Raw genomic sequence first — 16,467 nt, 5'->3', positions numbered from 1 at the left:
TGTATGGAAGCAACACTACCAGTTGTGCCACTGTGATTCACTATAAATTAGTTTACTGTTTTTTTTTTGTCTCTTAATTTTTAATATCATCTAAAGGCTGCAACAATCCTAAATTTAGTCTTGAATATCCTTCTGAATACACCATGGTGCAGCAAGTAGAATTTATGGTTTTATGGTTTGCTCATGAATAGCAGTATAAAGTGTTCACAACCACATTCTTTTATTGAGGTTCAGATACTTCATTACTAAAATGCAGGGTACAGCACTTTGCATAAATCACTATAGCTGTCCTTAGCTAGACTGGACCTTATACTTTTACACAAGGTATAAACAATGTCATTGAACCTGGCTAGTACTTAGCACTGCATTCCATAAATAAAATGTAAGTAATGATACAAAATATCCTGTACTACCTCAACGCCATGTTGAGCCATGTGGATTCATATTTAATCATACTTGGCAAAGTGCAGGAACTTAAGATTTGATCCAAAGTGCCAACTGTAGTCTTTCTTTATTGTGCTTAAAAATCCAACTTTTCATGTTACAATGGCCATTTCATTTTACCCTCTACTATACCTGTTTGATATCTCCCCTACCTTCACCCATTAGCCTATTTGTTTCATGGAAGCTAAGAGCCAGTCTTGTCTCAAGCTAGGTGAGAGACCTATGACCCATTATTTCCTGCTTGTGGATCCTAACTATTCCTTTCATGTCCCATCTGGTGAGAGCCAGAGGGTAGGGAGTGAGCTGGTTTTACCTTCTCAGGTGTGAATTACTTTTTTCCCCTTTCCCCCTGCATGCTAAGTTAGATATGTAGATGGAAAGTACATGGGCCATCAGCATTAGTCTGTCTCACACTTTTGCAAAGGATGTGTGCTAGCAGGACAACTCCTGCTCATTTTACACAGTAGCACAACATGAAATTTTCTCAGCCTCAGTCAGTAAATCATCCTTTGTGTAAGTCCAAGTGTGCACCTCTCTCACCTGTTCCATCTCTGCCTAAGAGAGAACAACAGGCTCTGCCCCTTCATTCTTCTCTCCCTTGCCAGCTCTATCTTGATCCCAAGCCACTACTCAAAATACTAAACATACGATGGACTGGGTCATTTCAGGGACCAGAACCTAGATATAGAGCTCACATTGAGCTTGTACTGTCTTACAGAAGTATTTAGTAAAGCCCATTTACATGGTGTATGACTATTGTACAAACTGACAAGTGTAGTCCATTTTGTCATCTTTATTGTGATTTCCTTTTGTTGACATTTATTGAAACCACCTTGACTTTTATTGTGCAAGCTGGTGATCAACTTCAGTTGGGTTTCTTAATTTTTCCTACTGATGTATGATCAAGAAGTAGGTACATCTATAAGTAAATGAGGTCTGAGTGGCCAGCTTGCACATAGTGAAGGTGAATATTTTTTTTGATTTATTGTTCTGAGTTATACAACTCAGTGCAAAAAAAAATCAATGTGTGAAGGCTGCCAGCCTAGCCAGATAGAATTTTATACATAATTCTGTCATTTGTAAATATGAATGTTGAATTACAGACTTGTTTTCTTAATTGAAAGAATATGCTGTGAAATGTTGAACTAATGTAGCAACATTGCCATCTGCTGTAAAGAAAGCTATGTCAAGCATTTCATGTATGTCCCTTTGAAGTTAGAATTTGGAGTCAATGAGTCTGGAGTGAAGCATCCTGCCTATTGTTTTAACTTAAGGAATAATTACTAGAGTTTACATATGGAATGTCTTTTATTGATGTAGTTTCCTGCAGGTGCAGGATAACAATTGTGTAGTATCTGTTAGCCTGGGAACACCAAGAAAGTGTGAAATTATGCAATGTTTATCAGAACTGCAATTTCAATTTAAACAGAGAGAATCAGAAGGCATTAAATTAAATATTTTTGTCTTGACTATCCAACTCACAGCACTGTCTTACTCATATGTAAGTTATCTTAGACTTGTGTTTTCTTTTAGAAATAGCTACGAACTAGAAAGATTAGACTAAGTGTTTTTCTGTGATGTCAGAACTGTACTACTGAATTATTTTAAGTATTTCTGTGTGATCTCTGAACTCTTTACTAGCACTGTGTAGTAGAAAGTATTGTCTTGAGGTTTTAATTATGTATTATTAAATATTTTAAAACCTTTTAACTGTGGCTGGTTTGTGTTGAGATAATTTAAGCTCTAAGAGTACATTGCATGTATATAAGCATCTTGTACCAAGTCACTCTAATAAGCTTTGACTGTTTAGTTACACTTACCAATTGGATAATAATATTGCACAGTAATAATTGGACACCTTTTTAAGGGCCTTTGAGTAGCTGATAAATATTAGCTGGGTGGTGGCAGGGATTTCTACAGTATAGTTTGGGTAAAAGGGGCACAGCTGGAGAACCTGTGCCAGCCTTCCCCAGAAGTGTCTGTGTGGTTGTGTAAACTCTTATCTCAAAGTGTGTGTGTGTGTGTGTGTGTGTGTGTGTGTGTGTGTGTGTGTGTGTGTGTGTGTGTGTCAGCTACTTGGGCAGGGACATGAAGCACTGGTTGGACAGAGAGGGTGCTGGAGATTTTAGCTTGCCCAGCTGGCTGAGATCTGGGCCCTATAGCTGTGCCAGTGGGGAGACTTATTGGGGACCTGGAGAGCAAGGGAGCAACCAACCCTGGACTGACTGTGATCTCTGTGTGCTCTTAAGAGAAATTGCACTTTACTGTGTGTATTTATTATCCTTTCCTCATATATGGGACACCCTCTCTGGTGTTAGTGGTGAGGATTGAGGTTCCTTGATTGCTGGGCCAGGGCACGGGTGTCACATTTGTGGTGGCAGTGGTGGGATATCCACTTCACATATTAATTAGGTGGCAAATAATAATTGGCTTGTAGTGGTGTGGGTAGATTGAATCCCTGTAGCTTGTGTACAGTGAGCTTTGAAGGTGTTTTGTACTCTAAATCAGCTACACAGTGAATACTCAGAGTTCAGATCACAATTGTTTTATTTATTTTGTTAGCTTAGTTAGTCAGGGTGAGCAGACAGCATGTCAACAGAGGAGTATGGAAAGCTAACAAGAAGCCAGCTGGCAGAGATGTGCCAGGCTAGGGGACTGGTGCATGGAAATCTAAGGCAGATCTGATTTCAGCCTTGGTTATAGCTGCATCAGAAAACAGCAGCCAGGAGGAGAATCAGACTGGCAGTGGAGATATAATACCCTTGGAGAAAGGACAGCTCAACCTTTCTGCAGTGGACTTAAAAATGCAGCTGGAGCTAAAGAGATGTGAGTTGGAGCCCTGGCATGTGGAATTAGAAGCAGCTGAGAGACTGAGGTGTCTAGATAGTGAGGAGAATGAGAAACTGCTATGTGTAGAAGCTAAGGAAAAAGAGAGGCAGAGGCAGCATGAGAAGGAGATGCTGACTCTTTGCCAGAGTCATGGAGGTAATGTGGAAGGGAGTAACCAGATGCCAGAAGCACAAAAGGTCAGTAAATTTCTTCCACAGTTTAAATAGGGGTATAATTTTGATAGTTTCATTCATATGTTTGAGAGGGTATGTAAACAGTATGATGTTGACCAAAGGCTCTGGATATGGTTCCCGACCCCCTTGCTCCATGGTAAAACTGCAACTGTGTTATCTAAAATGTCTGATGTTGCATGTTTTGATTATACTGCTGTAAAATATTGTCTATTAGAGTTTTTTAAGCTAACACCTGAAACATATAGGAAAGAGTTTTATGAGCATAGACGCAAGGCAGATGAAAGTGTGTGTGAATATGTTGCTAAATTGAGAACTTATTTCCATAGGTGGGTGAGTGGATGTCAGGTCACCACTTTTGAAGGAGTGGCAGACCTTTTGATGAGGGAACAAGCCCTTAGCACTTTGCCTGAGAACACAAGGATCTGGTTAGCTGATAGACAATGTGCTACTTCAGATGAATTGGGGAAGAAGGGAGACCTATACCTGGCAAACAGGGCAGCCTTGAAAAGGTAGAGGACCCCAGGTACTGCTCATGAGTCTAAAGGAACCCATGGTGGGCAGCACAGATTGCCACAACTGAATCTGCCAGTAGCAGGGGAAGCCACTAATCCAGATACATGTCCACGAGCTAAGGTTAAATGTTTTGAATGCAACCAGTGGGGCCATGGGGCATACAGGTGCCCATGAAGGCAAGGTGGGAAACCAAAGGTGAGGGAGCAAATAAGTGGGAAAGACAAAATGCCAGTAGTAGGTTGTCCTGAGACAACAGGGGTACCAAACTACCATCCTGCAGATGTCCTGATAGGGAAGGATTTGGATGAGGCAGTACCATGTGCTTATACAGTTACATGCAGTTAGGCTAGGAGACAAGCATGTGGGTCTGGTAGCCTGTGGGAGACACAGACAGACTGCATACTTACAGCTAGGACTGCTGAGGTAGTTACTTCAGGGAGGGAGCTACTCTGTAGCAGTGAGACTGAATGTGAGCCACAGCTGCTTGTGGGTACTGATGTTCCCTAGAACAGAGTAACTGCAAAGGCAGAGGTGAGTAGTAGTACCCAGGCTGACAGTGAGGCACCACCATCAGAGGATGCCAGACTTCCTGTGGAAGGGGAGCTGGGAAGGGTTACAAGGAGAGAGTTGAGACAGGCTCAGCTCTCAGATCCTACATTGCAAGGCCTGAGGCAGGTAGCTAGGGAGGCACCTGATTCTCAAAGAAAGAGGGAATCTGTATACTGGGACAAAGGGTTACTATACAGAGAGTGGACATCTGAGGGAGGGCTGGAAGGTGAGAGAGTACAGCAGTTGTTAGTGCCTAGAGCCTACCATCTGGTGCTCCTAGCCATAGCCGATGATATTCCCTTTGCAGGTCATATGGGCATAAAATGTACAAAGAAGAGAATTATGCAGAACTTCTATTGACCTGGAATTTCCGGAGATGTAACAGGGTACTGCAGGACCTGTGAGCAGTGCCAAAAGGTAGGCAAGGCAAGAGACAAGGTGAGAGTTCCTTTGATGCCTTTGCTTGTGATTGAGGAGCAATTTTAGAGGGTATCTATGGATATTGTGGGTCCTCTGAGTACCCAATGTTCCACAGGGAAAAAGTATATCCTAGTGGTAGTGGATTGTGCTACATGATAACCTGAGGCAGTGGCTTTGTCCTCCATTGAGGCAGAGAAGGTGGCAAATGTGTTGTTAGAGATTTTCAGCAGGGTAGGTTTCCCAAAAGAAATACTAACTGACAGAGGTGCCAATTTCATGTCAGACCTGCTGGCTTGTCTGTGGAAGTCCTGTGGGGTGAAGCACATGAAGACCATCCCCTCGAATCCCCAGACTAATGGTCTTGTTGAGAGTTTAAACTTTACAATCAAGTCCATACTATGGGCATTTGCAGATCAGTTTAAGAGTGAGTGGGACAAATATTTGCCCCATCTGTTGTTTGCTTACAGAGAGGTTCCCCAGGAATCCACAGGTTTTTCACCCTTTGAGTTGCTGTATGGGCATAGGTTGAGGGGACCTCTAGATTAAATTTGAGATGAGTGTGAAGGTGAATGCGAGTCTCACAAGGAGTCTGTTGTGGCATAAGTCCTACACTTCAGGCCAAGTCTCAGGGAACTCATGGGCTTGGCCCAGGAGAACCTGGCAGAAGCCCAACAACAGAAAAATGTGTGGTATGACAGGAATGCCTGAGCTAGAGAGTATGCTGTGGGGCAGCAGGTAATGGTTCTCATTCCGGTCAGACACAACAAGCTGCAAGTAGCTTGGGAGGGACCCTACAAGGTGGTAAGAAAGGTAAGTGATGTTAACTACATGGTGGAACTGCTAGGCAGAAAGCAGGGGCACAAAGTGTGCCATGTTAACATGATGAAACCTTACCATGATAGGGAGGCCCTTGTGTTGAGTATTTCAAGTGGATTTCAGGAGGAGTCTGAGGGAGATCTGATAACTGATCTCCTCAGTGAGACTCGGGCTGACACCTCAGTGGAAGGGGTGGAAATGCCCCAGCAGCTATCTCCTACCCAGGTTTGAGAAATCCAAGCAGTGGTTCAGGAATTTGGGGACATGTTCACTGGAAAACTAGGGTGCACCCACCTGGTGTAGTACCAGGTGGATACAGGACCCCAAAGGCCTATTAGGCATGTCCCTTATAGAGTGCCTGAGAGAATCAAACAGACTCTGAGGGAGGAGGTACGGGAGATGTTGGAACTAGGGGGGATTCAAGAGTCCAACAGTCACTGGGCCTCCCCAGTCTTGCTAGTGCCAAAGAAGGTTGGCAGCACCAGGTTCTGTGTTGAGTACAGGAAATTAAATAGACAGATGAGGCCCTAGAGCAGCTGTGTTGGGATAAGTATCTTACAACCATTTATCTTACCAAGGGTTATTGGCAGGTGCCATTGACTCCCAGTGCTAGAGAGAAGTCAGCCTTTGTGACTCCTTTTGGCTTGTATGAGTTCACAAAGATGCCCTTTGGGATGAAGAATGACCTGCAACATTACAGAGGCTGGTAGATCATATTTTAGCAGGAGCAGGAGGGTTTGTCCTTGCTTACCTGGATAATATTGCCATCTACAACCATTACTGGCCAGAGCAGCTTCAGCCTGTCAGGGAGGTGCTGGGCAGACTACAGAGGGCAGGGTTGACTATTAAACCGAGCAAATGTCAGGTGGGTATGGCAGAGGTCTCCTACTTAGGGCATAGAGTGGGGAGTGGTAAGATTTGACCAGAACCTGCCAACGTGGAAGCCATTCAGTCACGGCCTGCACCTGTTAATAAAAAGCAGGTGAGGGCATTTTTAGGGACAGCAGGGTACTACAGAAAGTTCGTCTCCAATTATAGCACCATAGCTTCTCCCCTCGTAGACCTGACAAGGAAGAACAGGCCAGATAAGATAGTGTGGACCCCAGCATGTGAGCACGCATTCCAGAAGCTTAAAGAAGCATTGGGAGGACCCCATATGTTAGCCAGTCTATATTACAGCAAATAATTTGTTGTGCAGGTAGATGCTTTAAACCATGGGGTGGGGGCTGTACTTAGCCAGATTTCTTCAGAAGGGGAAGAGCACCCAATGGTTTATCTCAGTAATAGGCTCCAACCAGGGAGGAATGCTATGCAGCTGTAGAAAAGGAATGTCTAGCCATAGTGTGGGCATTGCAGAAACTTCAACCTTATCTGTATGGAAGGAAATTCACTGTTATGACACATCACAATCCTCTAACATGGTTAAACAGAGCCAGCCAGCAAAATGCCAAGTTGCTAAGACGGAGTCTAGGGTTGCAAGCATATGATATGTCAGTGCAGCACCACAGTGGGAGTTGCAATGCCAATGCAGATGGGCTCTCAAGATAGGGAATGGGGTAGGTACACTCAGATAGACCTAACTCTGTCAAGCAGCATTTCTCAAGGGTCACTTGAAAAACTTGCTTGAGTTCTCCGGGGGGGAGGAGGAGAAATGTGAAGGCTGCAAGCCTAGCTAGATAGAATTTTATACATAATTCTGTCATTTATAAATATGAATGTTGAATTATAGGCTTGTTTTCTTAATTGAAAGGATATGCTGTGAAATGTTGAACTTAAAACAATGTAGAAACATTGCCCTCTGCTGTAAAGAAAGCTAAGTGAAGCATTTCATGTCTGTCCCTTTGAAGTTAGAATTTGGAGTCAATGAGTCTGGAGTGAAGCACCCTGCCTATTGTTTTAACTTAAGGAATAATTACTAGAGTTTACATATGGAATGTATTTTATTGATGTAGTTTCCTGCAGGTGCAAGATAACAATTATGTAGACAGCAAGGGAGCAACCAACCCTGGAGTGACTGTGATCTCTATGTGCTCTTAAGGGAAATTGCACTTTACTGTGTGTATTTGTTATCCTTTCCTCATATATGAGATGCTCTCTCTGGTGTTCATGGTGAGGATTGAGGCTCCTTGATGGCTGGGCTAGGGCACGGGCATCACACAATGAAACAAATTCATTGGAGGATGACATATGATCCAGTTGAGCATAGGTAAATCCTGCTGTACAAATATCATATAACAATGCAATTTTGAGAAATAGGTAACCACTTCCCTAGCTGAATTTGTTGGATACAGAGTAGACAAAGGTTTAATGTGTTTTCATAACAAAATTGAATGCAAGCAGTCAAACAGTCAACCATCTATAGTTTTAAATAATTTATATCTACATTTCATTTTAGGAAAAAATATAAACAATTGTGAATTAAACAATTGTGAATCTATCCTTAAGGATTTGTTCTTCTCCACATAAAATGTTAGTCATCTATGGATATCCATACAATGCAGAAAATGCTTTTTTAGTGGCTACATTAGGCATAAAAGCTGGGTTTGTTTGCAATGATGCCATGTTCTTATGGCAACACAAAATGAAGGAATACCATGCAATGCAGGTAACACAGATACTCTTCTAACTAAAGTAATGGCTACTATAAAAAGATTTTTCCATGATAAGCATTCAACTCTTCAGTAGCAGGAGGTGCCAAAAGAGGAAGAATCAGTTTCTCTAAAAAAATCCATGTAGAGATCTTAAAAGGAGATTGATTGAGGAAAATACCTCTTAGAAAGTACAAAACATATTTTCAAAAATGCTAAAGTAATGCATTAGAATTTTGTTAATAATAGAGAACTGACAGTAAGGTGATAAGAGAAAATAGTTGAGCGCTGTTAAGAGCGTAGCTGTAAAGGATCCCAACCATCTCAATTAGCCAAATAAGCATGCCCATTTCTATGTTTTTCTACTGTTAAGCCCCTAGGCAGAAATAAGCATTTGTTAGTGTATCAAGAGTCCTTAACCAGTAGTGCAGTGACAGCAGCCATGAGGTTAGACAGAAATTAATCTTGCCATATGAATGGGTAACTAGAGATCTGATAGGCTTCAGACAAAAGCACTTGTCCAAAAGAAGAGGACTGAGCTGAAGAAACCACATTTGTCAAGGCTAAAATGTGTGGTGAGAATGATTCTTGAACTGGTTGGGCTGTTTTTTGGAATGGATGTAGGAATAATGGGAGACAAGAAAAAGCATAAAGAAGTTCTTTGTGCCATTTCCACATAAGGAACCCCTGAAACACCTTTGAAAGTGGAATGGAGGAAAATAAGGTATTTCAGTTGATGCTGGTAAGAGAAGAAAAGAGGTCACAGCAAAACTTCCTCTGTGTTAGAAAACCTTCAGTGGTTCTGATGGGCTAGGGGACTACTAAGAGGCACCAACTATCTTACCCTGGGATGTGACTGTGTGTCAGGAAGACAATTTTGAGATAGTCTATTTGTATTTCTATATCATCATTGCTTTTTAACAAAATGATTAGTAGCAAATTCCATCTTGCTTGTTTATTTACCAAACCAATGACAGTTTGTCATTTTGGATGGCTACACCATTTAGTGTGAAAAGTTTTCAAAAGCCACAAGTGCAAGGAAAACTGACATTATCTCCAGAACATTGGTTTACAGACTAGCCTCTGTCTGCCTATCTGTCAGTGAATATGTATGTAGAACAACCTGCTCTTACACTGCCCTCCCATTCTAAGGCAGATGCAACTGTGGTGATGGTCATTACATGTGTGGGGATTTGGAAGGAACTACCCAGAGTTAGGCTTGGACTATGAAGCAAACATCTGAGCTACAGTTTGGAAGCTCTAGAAATCTCGATGTGCTATGTCACAGAATCTGCTAATTGGGATCACTGAATGTTCATGTTCTATTGTAGAACACTCATGTCCAACTTTGTGAAGAGAATCGTGTAAATACTTGTTGACATTTAGACCCAATGTTCTAAGGCATAGAGAAGCTGTGACTTCTCTGAGATTAAATGTTATGATATAGCATGTTCTGTAATGGAATGGTCATGTTGGATGGAGTATGGGGTCTACAGAATACAGTATCCAGAATGCACCTTATAAGGGTTGACTTTTGAGAGAGCTGCACCTGAGACTTAGCACTGTCCATTGCAGTACCCAAAAGCTTGGAGAAAATCTAATCTTAGAAAGGAAACACCTTCACCCTTTAATACTTCTGGTTCACTGCAAATATGGACATACATTTGATGAACATCCAGGGGGCTAACATGAAAGTGAATGGAAACATCTGGAAGTAGTAACAGCAGCTTCCTATTTTATGGGCATGCAAAAACTTTGTGAACTCTGTGACAAAGACAGGAATCTTGGAGGCCCAAAGAACATACCCATTTCTTTCTGGCAATTAGAAAAGAAAGACTTCACCATGATTATCTGAAAGGTCGTTAGGGTATAAACTCATTTATGTCACATGAGATTACTACAGGCTTAAGGTCTTCTGCATTTTGACATTGAAATTAACCTCTGATAATAACCTAATTCTTTCTGATCAGGTGGGATCTCTTGGATGTCTCTTTTTATAAAGTTTAGCACTTCTTTTCTTGCTGCATTCTTTTAAAAGTATGGGATGTCTGGCAAGGGGGCAGAGTTGGGCTAGGGATAGATGTGGGCCTGAATCCTACAGCTTCTAGATACTGTTGTTCTTATCCACTTGTAACAAACAAGAAATGTAGCTAAGAGTTAGACATCACCAAGATCTAAACAATATATTGTCTCAAAATCATTCAAGGATGCCAACACAGGAATAGAAAAACAAACAAATTTTAATATCAGGTTTAGCTCTTTCATCTATAAACAATTATAAGGACTTCATCAGAACCTGTAAATACTTTCCCAGTTAATGCATATAAAAATTACCCAGGCATATAATCAATTCATCCATGTAGGATTTAAAGAAATAACTCAAAATATTCCTTTATAGTTGCAATGTAAGCAATTTAAAAATGATATCATATAAATAATTAAATTAGCTTTTCATAAGAAAAAACAGATATGTATATGTACTCAGTATGATACAATTGCACTAACAGATAATTTAAACAATTATAACAGAATTAATTAAATTATTATAGCAATAACCCATGTGGGTAATGCTGGATTTACCCAAGGTTGGTGTAGTTTGGTCACAAGGGTAAAGCCTGAGTTTTAATAGTGCTGTAAATTTTATTTTCCTACCCATCTCAATTTCATTCTTTAATTACTCTACAGACTTTGCAGGGTACCCTCTTTCTAAAAGCATACTCTCCAATTTGTCAGTTTCTGTCTGAAAAAACTTATCATTTCAAACATTCTTCAGATTCTGACAAATTGACCCATGAAAAAGGATCTTTTCTAAACAAAAGTGTGACTACTCTAATAGTGCAGGTAGGCATTAGAAATTGTGGGCTTTCTAAAAATGTTGGACTCAAACTTTCCATTCATTTTGTAGATAGTAACATCAAGATAATTGACAAAATCAAATGAAACAAAATGAGTAAATCTCAGAAAGGAATTTGTACTTCTAATGTAGTACATATATTCTGTCATTTTTTTGGAAGTGCCTTTCCATTACATACAAATATCATTCAAATAATGGAATTAAAGGGTTGAACAGTTAACATAGTTGCTAGTTGTAAAGATAAACTTCTGCTCCCATGCCCACATTACCAAGGTTGCATAAGTCAGAGTACATGCAGCCCCCATAGCTGCACCCTGCATTTGTTTGTAGTACCCCCACTCAAATGATATAAAATTGCTGTTTAACACTAACTCTATACAACTAATAAGAATATTAATCTCATTCACTGCCAAAAAGCCAGAAGCTGGCAAGGCTTCAGAGAAGAGGTCTAGACCTGCCTGATGAAGTACAGAACCAAATAAGTTGACAACAGCTATATTAAGAAAGGACAACTCACCAGCGAATAATTCAGGTAAAAATCAACTTAAAATATCCTAAGAAACTTTGACCATGTGGTAATGATTGTCAATAAAATGTTATATAAATATGTATATAAAGAGCCAAAGGGTAGATCTTGAATGTTTGAAATAGGGACATCAGTAGTGGGTTCAGTACATTCTTGTGTAATTTTGGAATAAAAAACATACCTGGTACCATAGGTTTATCAACAGTTAAAAACTGATGTAAACAGGTATAATAAGACTCTGCAGCAGAAGATCTTTCAAATACAATTCAGGCTTATGATAGGCTACATTCATTTCATTAATTGATACTGGCACATATTTATTAATATCATATAACAAATCAAACATATTCTTGGAATAATGAAATGAGTTCATAAAGACCATCCCCACTTGTCTTGTATGATGGCCTGCTATGCCTGTAAGTGGGACTGATAGTCAAGTTATCATGGTTAGACTGCAGTTCCCCTGAAAAATGGCCATGGCATCCCTGCTGATGATTATTCTTCCTGCTTCTGACTTGGTGACTGTTCTGAAAGTTACCAAGACCAGACAGGTTCCTTCCAGTTCCTGGTTGTTTTATGGCTGTTACCCATGCCAAAACTGGAGCAGATGTGAGTTTTGTTGAATCCTTGGAAAGGTGCATTCCAGAATAAGTAAAGTAACCCTAACAAAGAAAAGGGCTTTGCTTTTCATTTCCATGTTCTACAGGTAAGTGCTATGTTTGGGCTAAGGAGAGCAGGCCCATTAATGGGGGAATTGGTGAAGGTCACATTGGGGTCCATGACAAAGTTAGTCGTGGGGTAAAGGTCAAGCCAAAGGGTGAGTTGCACTTCATGATTGGTCTGATATCCTTCAATAAGGCCTGCCACAAAAACACAACTGGAGCCAGAGCTGTGGGCTAAAATCTTGTCTCAGAAAATGTAAAATAGTACCCTTTGGAAGGAGAGCTACCCCCTGGAAATTACCACATTGATAATGCAGCCCTAAAAGTAGACTCATTGGTCAGGGATCTGGGAATGCAAGTTGGTAGTAACCTGACCTTTGATCAGCATGTGTTGTCATATGTGGCCTTGTAGCCTAGGGGTAAGAGCTCCTGACAAGTAAACCAGGAGTCATGAGTTAAAATCTCATCAAGGCTTCTACTTGTTCTTTAAATAGACAATTGGGAGGTGCATTTTACACCTGGCCAAGGCATTCAACAAAGCCTCTCACTCAGGAATTGTAGATAAACTTAAAAGCTAGGCATAAACACATATATCACACAATGGATAGACAGCTGGCTCACTGATAGGACACAAGAAGTTAAGATAGGAGAACTCACTTCCACAAAGAGGCCGGTCACTAGTGGAGTCCAACAAGGATAGGTGTTGAGGCTTTTCCTTTTTGGTATCTACAGCTCTGAGATCAAGGCAAATGTCAAGGCCCTCTGGCTGAGTAAGTTTGCTGATGACTTCAAACAAAGTATGGTCATAATAGTGCCACATTGACATACACCTCTGAAAGTAGACTCAGAGGTCAGGGATCTGGGAATGCCTATTGACATTAACCTGACTTTTGACCACCATGTGTGGTCAAAGGTGGTGTGCAGCTCAGGGTTAAGAACCCTGGACAAGTAAACCAGGGTTCATGAGCTCAAATCTCATCAAGCCCTCTGCCTCTCCATTAAACTGTCCAAGGCAATAGGGAAATGCATTTTACACCTGACCAAGGCTTTCAACACAATACCTCACTAAGGCATTGTAGATAAACTTACAAAATTAGGTAAAACCCTTATGTCACCTCATGGATAGCTAGCTGGCTCACTGATAGAACACATGAAGTTAGAATATGGGAATCCATCTCCGGAAAGATGCCAGTCACAACCAGAGTACCACAGGGATCAGTCCTAGCAGCATCTGTTTTTAGGCATCTACTTCTCTGAAGCCAAGGCAAATGTCAAGGGCATCCTCCTGACCAAGACTGCATATAACAGCAAACCAGTCATGGTCACTGAATCACCTAATGACACAGATACCCTTCAAGAGGGCCTGAACCAGACAAAAAACTGGTGTCAGAGCCATAGGCTAAGCCTCAGTGTGGAAAAAAAAATGCATAATGGTTCCCAGTGGAGAAACAGCCACCCCTGGAAATTACCACATTGTTAATACACCACTAAGAGTAATGCCACTTTGATAATACATCCCTAAATTTAGACCCAGTGGTCAGGGACCTGGGAAAGCAAGGCAATATTAACCTATTGATAACAATAGGTAAACTGCAGTGAGATGGTCATAATACATCACACACTTATATTTAAGGAAGTGGCATTCAAGTCCAAGGAGGTCATTGTTCTGCTGTATATGGCTCTCATCAGAACAATCATTTCATGCAACTCACCCTTTGGCAAGTACCTAACCAGGCACTTGCAACAGCTTGTGAGACCACAGAGGTTCCTCACAAAAAAAAAAAAAAATACAGGAAGTAAACTACAAGTGTTATGCAGACCATCTCAAAGCCCTATCCCTGTACTCAGTCTCTACAGACTGCTGTGTGGCAATGTATTCTTAGGTTTCAAGGCATCCTCCCATCCCATACCGATAGATCTGTTGCACATCTGCAGTACAAACAGCATCAGAAATACCTGCTCTAAGGACCTAAGTCTCATGTGTGACATAAAACAGTTCACGCTGAAGGGACAGGTATGTGTCTCAAAGATTACCCCTTGTCTGTAGCAGGCTTCTTATCTATGTAAAGTAATTTTCATCCCTAACCCTATTCAAACATAACTTAGACCACTGGATGAAATTCTACAAATTTACCCGTGGTTTGGCTCCTATACCCCAGTGAACAGAGACAGCCACTGAATGCTTGATGTGTACAAGCCTGTATCATAATTGTAAAACTGTTTGAGGTATTGACATGTCAGAAGTATTGTTTTGTTAAATCTGGGAAAGTTTGGCTAGTCATAAAATAGTCCTTGAGATGATAGCTTAGTAAGTGCTTATAAACCTATGAATCTGTGATCCTTCCTGTCTTTGGCAAAGTCAGTCAGGTACATTTAGGAATGACACCAAACAGTAACATGGGAGCCGTTGCCCTAGCCACACCATTAGCTGAATGATACTAATGTTGTGTGATGTAGTTAGTAGTAGGACACAGAACTATTATTTGTGACTACCATTTAAGCTTAAGTTGTCCATCCAGCAACTCACTTGATGCTTAGCTTGTTTTGTCTACCTTTTACTACAATCTTAATAAATGACAGAGATACTGATTAACAAAATGGCCCAAATAGGTCTAATGGCAGTAAGAAATGGAGTAACTATAATAAGTGGTGAACAAAAATGGCATAGCAACCAGTTTCATTACAGATCCATAAAATGATTGTGTATATGTACACACACACACACACACACACACACACACACACACACACACACACACACACACACACGTATCTATTTATACATCTACAGAAAGAGAGAGAAGTTTGGCTGCTATCTCATTTTTGAATAGCAGTTTTCAAGTACTTATAATGAGGCTGACTATTATGACATGACAGTAAACCAATTTTAGTGTGCCACCATGGTAATAAAATGTGAAATAAATATAAAATTAAAAAAAAATTTTTATATTTATGTGAGGAGGGATAGCTTGCTGATCTCAAAGAAAACATCAGTGATGTATTATTGATGTCCTCAGATTGTTCATGGCCATTAATTCTTCATTATGGGGATGGACAGCAGGACTCTGTGGTGTTGGGAGTCCTTTTAAGAGCAGATGCAACAACAATGGAGTTATGCCTGGGAAACGGGTCCTTTTAAGGACAGAGGATTGTGTCTGTTTTTCTCAGGGCAGATGTGACAATATCTGTGTTTTCCCATGTATACATAATTACTAGTCAAATCATTTTTGCTTTCTAAAGGATCACAAAGAAAAAAAGACTGCAAATTGAGAAAGCTTGTTGCTCAACCCTTTGTAAAGACGTCATGAGGTCAATGGGCCACCCCCACCCCCATTTCTTTGTCATAATTTATGATACTGCACAAATTGTGGGTCATCTGTGAGGGTAAAAAAATAGAAATCTCTGTTTCTAGATATTTGGAGTAGCAAATTCTAGAAGAGAATCCAGGTGCATACTGTTGCATGTGAACTTCTCATCAACCCTTGGAGATGAATGGTTGAGGTATACTGAAGATGATTGCTGTGATCCCAATATTTGGAAATGATCCTGCAAACAGTTCTTGACTCTTTCTTTCTTTTTTTTTTTTTTTTTTAAAAACAAGTTTATTGTTTTTAACATACAAAATAAATATCATAACAATTTTATACAAGCAATTAAAATAGAAATAGTTATAACATTCAATAAAATAACCAAAGTATTTACAGAGACATCCACTACAAATCAAGTCAATTGATTAAACTATAATGACATGCTAATGAAATTAAGATTTTTTTAACAGGTTTTGTAAAGTATCCCATATAATATAATAAGATGTTTTTCTAGCAGGACTCCTTCTATCCTTTTGACTTTAAAGATTCATGCAAACAAGCATCTACTGTGAGGATACAGTTATAGAAGATATTGGCACTGAGGATGACACATGTAGAACAGTCTGCATTGACAATATCAACATCAGTCTTGACATAAAAAATGAGACTGAAGGCACTGCTCCAAAGACAAAAGCTAGCAGAGGTTAACATTGACACTGAGTAAATCAACAGTGAGTCTTGTCCTAACCAGTCAACCCATTACT

The sequence above is a fragment of the Protopterus annectens genome, chromosome 3.part0, assembly GCF_019279795.1.
Source record: "Protopterus annectens isolate FY-2018-M chromosome 3.part0, PAN1.0, whole genome shotgun sequence".
NCBI classification, from domain to species: Eukaryota; Metazoa; Chordata; order Ceratodontiformes; family Protopteridae; genus Protopterus; species Protopterus annectens.
This window is presented reverse-complemented; position numbering follows the sequence as displayed.